The sequence below is a fragment of the Dysidea avara genome, chromosome 13 (genome assembly GCF_963678975.1).
Source record: "Dysidea avara chromosome 13, odDysAvar1.4, whole genome shotgun sequence".
NCBI lineage: Eukaryota > Metazoa > Porifera > Demospongiae > Dictyoceratida > Dysideidae > Dysidea > Dysidea avara.
In genome coordinates, this window is record NC_089284.1 from 14,366,417 (window position 1) to 14,373,464 (window position 7,048).

Sequence of the window (7,048 nt, forward strand, 5' to 3'; positions counted from 1 at the left end):
AACTGCTTCAATTTTCAGAATCTATTTCTACTCACAAAACAAGTTGGTAGGATTGTATTGGTGATTTACAATGTCACGCATGTGCTATGGAATTGTAGAGTTGTTAAGGGATACTATTAGATGGTGTGTCAATTGTATGATGGTCCAATTGTTTTTAGAACACTCTACAGGATGTAGTACATACAGTATGTATTTTAATTTATTGTTGCACCAATAATTGCATTGGTATCGGAAAAGGCTTGAATTGGCAGAAAATTTATTAACTTAGAAATGCATGTTCATGTGCACCAAATGGTGTTTACAAATGCATAGTGTTACATTATCCTACATTATGACGTTGCTATAGCTGCTTAAATGTACTGTTACCTATTGTCACTACTGGCAATACAAACAAGCTATGCAAATTGGTACACTTCTATTATAATTTGCTAAAAGACGGGCATTAAGTACGATATCAAATTGTCTACATTTATCAGCTTGAAAATATGATGCAATATCGGTTATCAGAATATCGGCAAATGTCATATCAGTGCAACACTAATGTACTTATGATTGTACACTACTATTATAGTGAGCCAAAGAAACATGGTTGTCACATAGTGAGATACCAGTAAAACTGATGGGATGGCACATGTACATACAACAAAATGTCAACCTGCAATTTCTCAACTAGGTAAGCCTTCATTCCCTTTTAAAACTTTGCCTACACGCCCTCTTTCCCTTTTTAGCCATGAAGCCAAGCACAGCACATCACATCATTAAAAGCCAGTTCTCTGTTTGCAGACGTTACACGCCTCACATTAACTGACTAGTAAGCTGACCACAAATTGTTGGTAGTGGTTACAACATGTTGTACCCAACCTTACAGCCTTTGTAAAAAGAACCCACTACTCCATGCTAAACCAAACACCATTTGACTAACAACACATGCAAGTTTCACATAAAATTTACTTTCATAAATAAAACCTGTCCATTCTACCAAGAGTAAATAATGGAAGAGAGAGTATCCAACTGCCATATACTGCATCAAAAATGAGCAAGTCAAGTAGAGAAGCCATCCTGTAGTGCTTTCAAAGGCAGTGTTGAATGAAGTAATAAACACCTTCTAGCTCAGACTGTTTGACTTCAAATCATGCCTGGACACTTCAAACAGTCTGAGCTAGCAGGTGTTTATTACTTCATTCAACACTGCCTTTGAAAGCACTACAGGTTGGCTTCTCTACTTGAAGTGCTCATTTTTGTTGCAGTATATGGCAGTTGGATACTCTCTCTTCCATTATTTACTCTTGATTCTACTATAGAGTATTTTTCAAAGTAACCAGTTCCCATCTGTCCTAAGAATAACACATCATGTAAGTATATTTTACTTGTACATTAGTTTATACCTTAAACGTAACTCTTAGCATCAACACATACACCCATTTCAGCAAAAATGTCTCTCTCTCTCTCGCTCTGCCGTCTTGTCCTTCGTCTCCAAATCTGAAAATAAGAGCATATCATCACCTGATGTCCTTCGTCTCCAAATCTGAAAATAAGAACATATCATCACCTGATGAAAGATGATGAATCAGAAATATGTACTGTAGCTGATCAAAACTGTTCTTTTCTATGTGACTAGACTCATTGCAAATGTAACAGTCATAAAGTTCACTCTGACAGAACAGTTTTTAACAGAGTACAACATTTTTTCTTTCACCACACACACACACGCATGCACGCACACACAACCTCCCAAATCAGAACTCACAATAAGACATAGCAAATGATCAACTATTTTGTAAAATAAAATAATAAAAATAAATTCTCTGTCACTAATACAGAATTATTTTTTCAGCATTCAAACATTATTGTGGATTCTGTATACACACATAAATAAAATAAATATGATTGCATCAAAGTTTTATGCCTTTTATGCAATTGTCACCTCTAGATATGGAAACCGATGAAGCTACAGTTGATGACCAGACAACAATGCCCCAGAGACCTCAAATACCTTTGGGAGCCTCCAGGTATGTTACAAGGCCAATTTTGGAAATTATTGGACAGCCTAAAAATTGCCAATTTTGGCTACTTCTTGCAAACAAAAGTTACCACTTTTGGCAACTTTATAAAGCAGTGTAATGCAAAGCTATAGGACTGCTAAGAATTTGCCAGTTTTGGCAAGTTTTGGTTACTAAATTTCTATTTGGCAGTTTAAGATGGTGCTCCAAACTACCAATTCTGGCAATAAATGTACTCTTTTTTATGAAGACCAATGAATCAATTGTGGGATCTAGTTTGCAAAAATGGCAAAATTTGATGCCCACTATTGGACTGTTCATGCATACTAAAATTACTACTTCTGGCAATTTCTTGCAAATAAAAGTTTCCACATTTGGCAACTTTTAAAAGTTGCAAAACTATTGTATTGCTTACAAATTGCCAGTTTCGGCAATTTTCTGAGGTTTCCACTTTGGGCTACTTTTGGAAGCAAGCCAAAAGTTGCCCCAAAACTGAAAACTATGGTCCAAATTTGGTAGCTTGAACATCCACAAACTGTGCTTGTACCTATCCATTCTGCATTTCGGCAATACAACTCAATTTTAACTAAGAAAATTGAGAACTTGGACTTACTTGGCAACTGGATTAGCAGATTTTGTGATCTAGTTCACCAAAAAGATGGTGAAAGGTTTGACTCAATATTGCCAAATTTGGCAGCAAAATATACATATCACAAATTTAGAATACCCTATTCTGCATTATAATTATTGTAGTTTATGCCTGCTGGCTCAATGTATATCTAAACCGTACGATATATATGGTGATTACTGCTGCAATGCACTGTTCTACAATTTACGTATCTTTAAGATTCAACAGAAATATTATTTACAACTACAGTTGATGTACATTTTCCAAATAGAATTATAATTAATGTTGTCCATATCTAATGCGTTTTTAATGGTCCTCTTACATTTACGTTTGGCCAACGGTGTGAAAGCCTCTTGAGGAACCTCTTCTTGGAGATTTGTAGCTATATAGCATGATTTGTAGCTATATAGCATGATTTGTAGCAAGATATTCTTATGACTTTGTCCATTTTATCGCATTTTGGTCAATTCACATTCAAATTATAAGTTTGCTACATAGCTATATTCCTACTGCTGCTTTTAAAGTGAATGTATAGCTAGCTACCTGGCATCCACTGATAATATTGCTAGTAATCATATTTAAATACTTTCAGGCATCATTATAACAGTTCCTCTAAAGTAAGCATAGTTAAGTTAGCAGCTTTGTGAACTTTAACACTGTAATGCTCACTTTCATGCTTAATACCGGTAAACTGTAAGTATCAAAGTTTCCAAAACTGGCAACTTTTAGACTGTTGTTATAATTGCCAAAAACAGCAGCTACTGCACACGCTTTTATAAAATTGCCATTTTTGGCAATTCTAAGAATTTGTCACACAAAATTACCAATTGTGGATAACCGAATCCCACAATCAAATTCTCTATCATCTTTTATAAAAGAAAGTATATTTATTGCCAAGTTTGGATACTTTTGAGCGTCATTTGTGGTTACTCAAAGAAACACAAAAGTTGCCAATATTGGGTTGCCTGAAGTTGCCAATATAGTCAACTTTGGGCGGCCTGAAGTTGCCAATATTGGCAACTTTGGGTGACCTGAAGTTGCCAATATTGGCAACTTTGGGTTGCCAAAAGTTGCCAATTTTGGCAACTTTTAGGCTGTCCAATTGTTGCCATAAACAGCTTGTAACATACCTCTTGGGAGAGGTCTATTGAAAAGGTTGAGATTTGCCTGAGGCTGCCAGCTCCTTTAATAATAATAACAGAGCTTAGAAAATTTCAGCAGTGTGTTTGTAATATTTTGCAATCGGTTGTCTTGTAACTGGGAGTAGATACTATTCATGAGATCTACCACAAAGAAGAGAAGTTGGGGAGACTTCCTTGATTGTGGCCTCTGGAATTGCTTAATAATGCTAAGGTGAAACGGCAACAGTGGCCGAAAGTTCTCCATTGCTGGGAAATCTTTTTGACTGGCTTTTATTTTTATTTTTTTTTAGAGACACGACAACTGCCCAGTATGTACTTAGGAGTATTAGTATTGCTACAGCACATGTGTACTGAAATAGAATAAAGTTTCATGATATAGTAGTGTATAGGTAACTGTCAAGATAAAGTCATGGATAAAAAGACAATAGAGAGATATGGGTAATTATTATTATTATTATTATTTAATGGACAATTAAAATACAAGATTGATTAATAGGCCAAAGGCCTTTGACAATGTCCATGTCCAGTTTCTCTCCAATATTGGTCTAGTGAGTGTTTGAAAGAAGATACTGTTTTTGCCAGAACTACTTCGTCGGATAAGTCATTCCATTGTTGGATTATTCTAAAGTTGGAAAAGTGTTGACCAATGCTTCTGCAAATTCTTTGTTTAAAAAGTTTCATCGGATGGAGTCTTGGCACATAATGAGAATTTGCATTGCAACATTGCCAAGAAGGCTGAGTTCCTGAAGCCGTAAGTCAGTGGAAACACTGACACAAGCTATGTAAACTTAGTGTACTAGTTTGGCTATAGATAATGGCCAGGCCCACACAAAATGTATTAGAAATGCAACAGCAATCAGCATAAATTACCAGGCAGGTGACAATACAAATATTTTCCTGGTTTTCTGCTGCTAAATCATAAAGCAATAGTTGGCTGATATAACTTTTGACATTATGTAACAGCAGCAGTCTTTCACTGTTGCACTAAATTTGAGTTTCCATAGCTATGTCCGTAATGCACTTTTTTCAGGTGCCCTTTTATTGATGGCATTATATTATGAACTCTTGATATTAGGTACCTACGTATGCAATGGCGGATCCAGGATGAGGCATTTGGGGCAAATCCCCCCCTCATCTTGTCGAGGAGCCATGCATATCTAGCTACTTCTGATTAAAATACTAAACTTTATATGCCAGGCCAAAATCAGCTTGTGAAACTCATATTTTACTAGCATTTATTACGAATTCGCCTTAAACTAAAGCGAACCAAAGTCTAACTAACTGTGAAATTGACACCCAGCACCTTCGTGCGTACTAAGCGCCTCTAAAATAATTATCGTGTTGCTGTTGTTTAAGACATTCAGAGCCCTTTAAATACTTCACAGCCATCTGCAAAGGCCAAAATGGTAAAAATCAATAGTGAGATACTACTAAGAGGTGTATTATTTGCTGCTCCAAAAATGCAGCAAGTTATAATAAGAGGATCTGGTTCTCCCTAACCACCTATAACTTGCCTGTTTGTGCCCCTTCCCTTGCCAAGTCCTGGATCCGCCCTTGTTATGTCCACCCAAAGTTGGCAATGTAGCGGATTAATGTAGACCTCTCAACCTGGAAACAGATCTGGTCATGAGAAAGCCAGCCAGCCAGGCACCCACCCCCAGGCAGCTGTGAAGCCTACCATCTTTATGATGGGGCTCGTGTACATTCATGTTTTAACAAAAAAAATATTTAAAAGGCACAACTAGCTAGCTATGTGGGTGCAATACTGCTGTTTACCGCAGCTTATAATATATCTATGCTATAGTGTAGCCTACTCTCCTATAAGAACCTATCTTTGTTCCATCGTTGAATCAGTCTTTTCAACTTGTGGTGCACTAGTTTAGCAATAATTCGTCGTCGAAATCACCTCTCATTGAGTAATTAGTATCCAGCAGTGGATTCGGTGTTCAGCACAAATTCTCCGGATAATGCACCTCACAACTGAAATTAAGCAATAAACATTTGTAATAACACCACTGCACTGGTAGGATGGGAGAGAGTCTTAATGATTAAGACAAAATATACATTACAAGCATACAGGGGCCTAGATACAGGGGTACCATGTGTTGATGGATCAGTACAGGAGCCCTGGCAAGACTTACATTAACTAAAGGTAAATTAAATTACAATACACAAAAAAAACTATATCTACATATATGTAATACTTAAAGTTTACCTAAGGTGGTCTAAAAGATCCCAGCCCAGGGAGGCTCTAGAATTAAAAATTCTGTAAAAACAGGACAGCAATGCGAGCTGCCTGCTCAAACAAGGATCTCACGGTTTTCTTTGGCACTTCACAAGCAGTAGCCATTTGAGCAATTGTTTCTGACAAAAAGTGGCCTAAACAACCAATTTCAATTGGAACAAGATTGACAGTTAACCCAGAAAGCTGGAGGTCATATTGCAAGGAGCTATATCGATCTTCCTTTCTAGCTCTAGCAGCAAGAAGATGTTGTTGGGTATTAGTTGGTACTGTCAATTCGAACAAACAAATGGAATCATTAGAAACCAATACCAAGTCAGGCCTGCTGAGGGTGGAGGAAAGATTGGTTGGGATGGTACTAGGGGGGCTGGAACTAGCTAGATAACCTGGAAGGTCAGCGTAAAGTTTGAATGTTTCAGGTAAATGCTGTTGGAGCCCATGAACAAGGACCTGTAAAACTGAATCATGTCTCCAGGTATACCTGCCTTGATCTAGAGCAGCAGGACAGCCAGTCAAAATATGGTTTGTTGTGGGTTGAGGAACTTGACAAAGAGCACGTCTAGGATCAGTAATGATGTTTCACCTTATTCCTCACCTTAAATGTGTGCTGAATCTTTTTTCCAAAGGTTTTCACCTTTGAGTTTGACAGCGCATTCACTCGTGACGCAGTCAAAACACGGAAAACCGCCAAAAATTCCAGCTCAAAATACAGAGGTGCGCCGATATTCTAATTAAATGATCACATGATACCTGGTACAGAGCCTTAGATCAAGGAGATTTAGCGTGTCTTAGGAAATTTTGCTGAAAATCGTGAGAAATCGTGAGATCAGCAAGCGGTCGTGATATCAAGACTGAAATCGTGTGTCTCACGACCAAATCGTGAGAGTTGAGAGGTTTGATTAATGTTCTTAAGATAGTGTCTCCTGCAAGACACCGGATGTCGTGCTATATAAATCAAATCACCACCACACCGGCACCGGATGTTGTGCAATCAATCATGACACTGGGACAGCGGATCAATAATACGATATAATTA

The 7,048-nt window shown here is 37.5% G+C and overlaps 1 long non-coding RNA gene across 2 annotated transcripts; it reads right to left on the reverse strand.

Annotated features, from left to right (window-relative positions):
* Nucleotides 1-1,289: 1,289 nt before the first annotated feature.
* Nucleotides 1,290-6,712, reverse strand: LOC136243294 (uncharacterized). 2 transcript variants are annotated; one of them, XR_010694825.1, is made up of 3 exons: nt 6,608-6,712; nt 1,386-1,525; nt 1,290-1,334 (listed from the first exon to the last, which is right to left on the reverse strand). It is a non-coding gene; the product is annotated as an uncharacterized lncRNA (long non-coding RNA). The 2 variants fall into 2 exon arrangements; XR_010694826.1 differs by lacking the exon at nt 6,608-6,712 and adding an exon at nt 1,550-1,971 and having other exon boundaries at nt 1,386-1,503.
* Between the last annotated feature and the right edge of the window lie 336 nt (nt 6,713-7,048).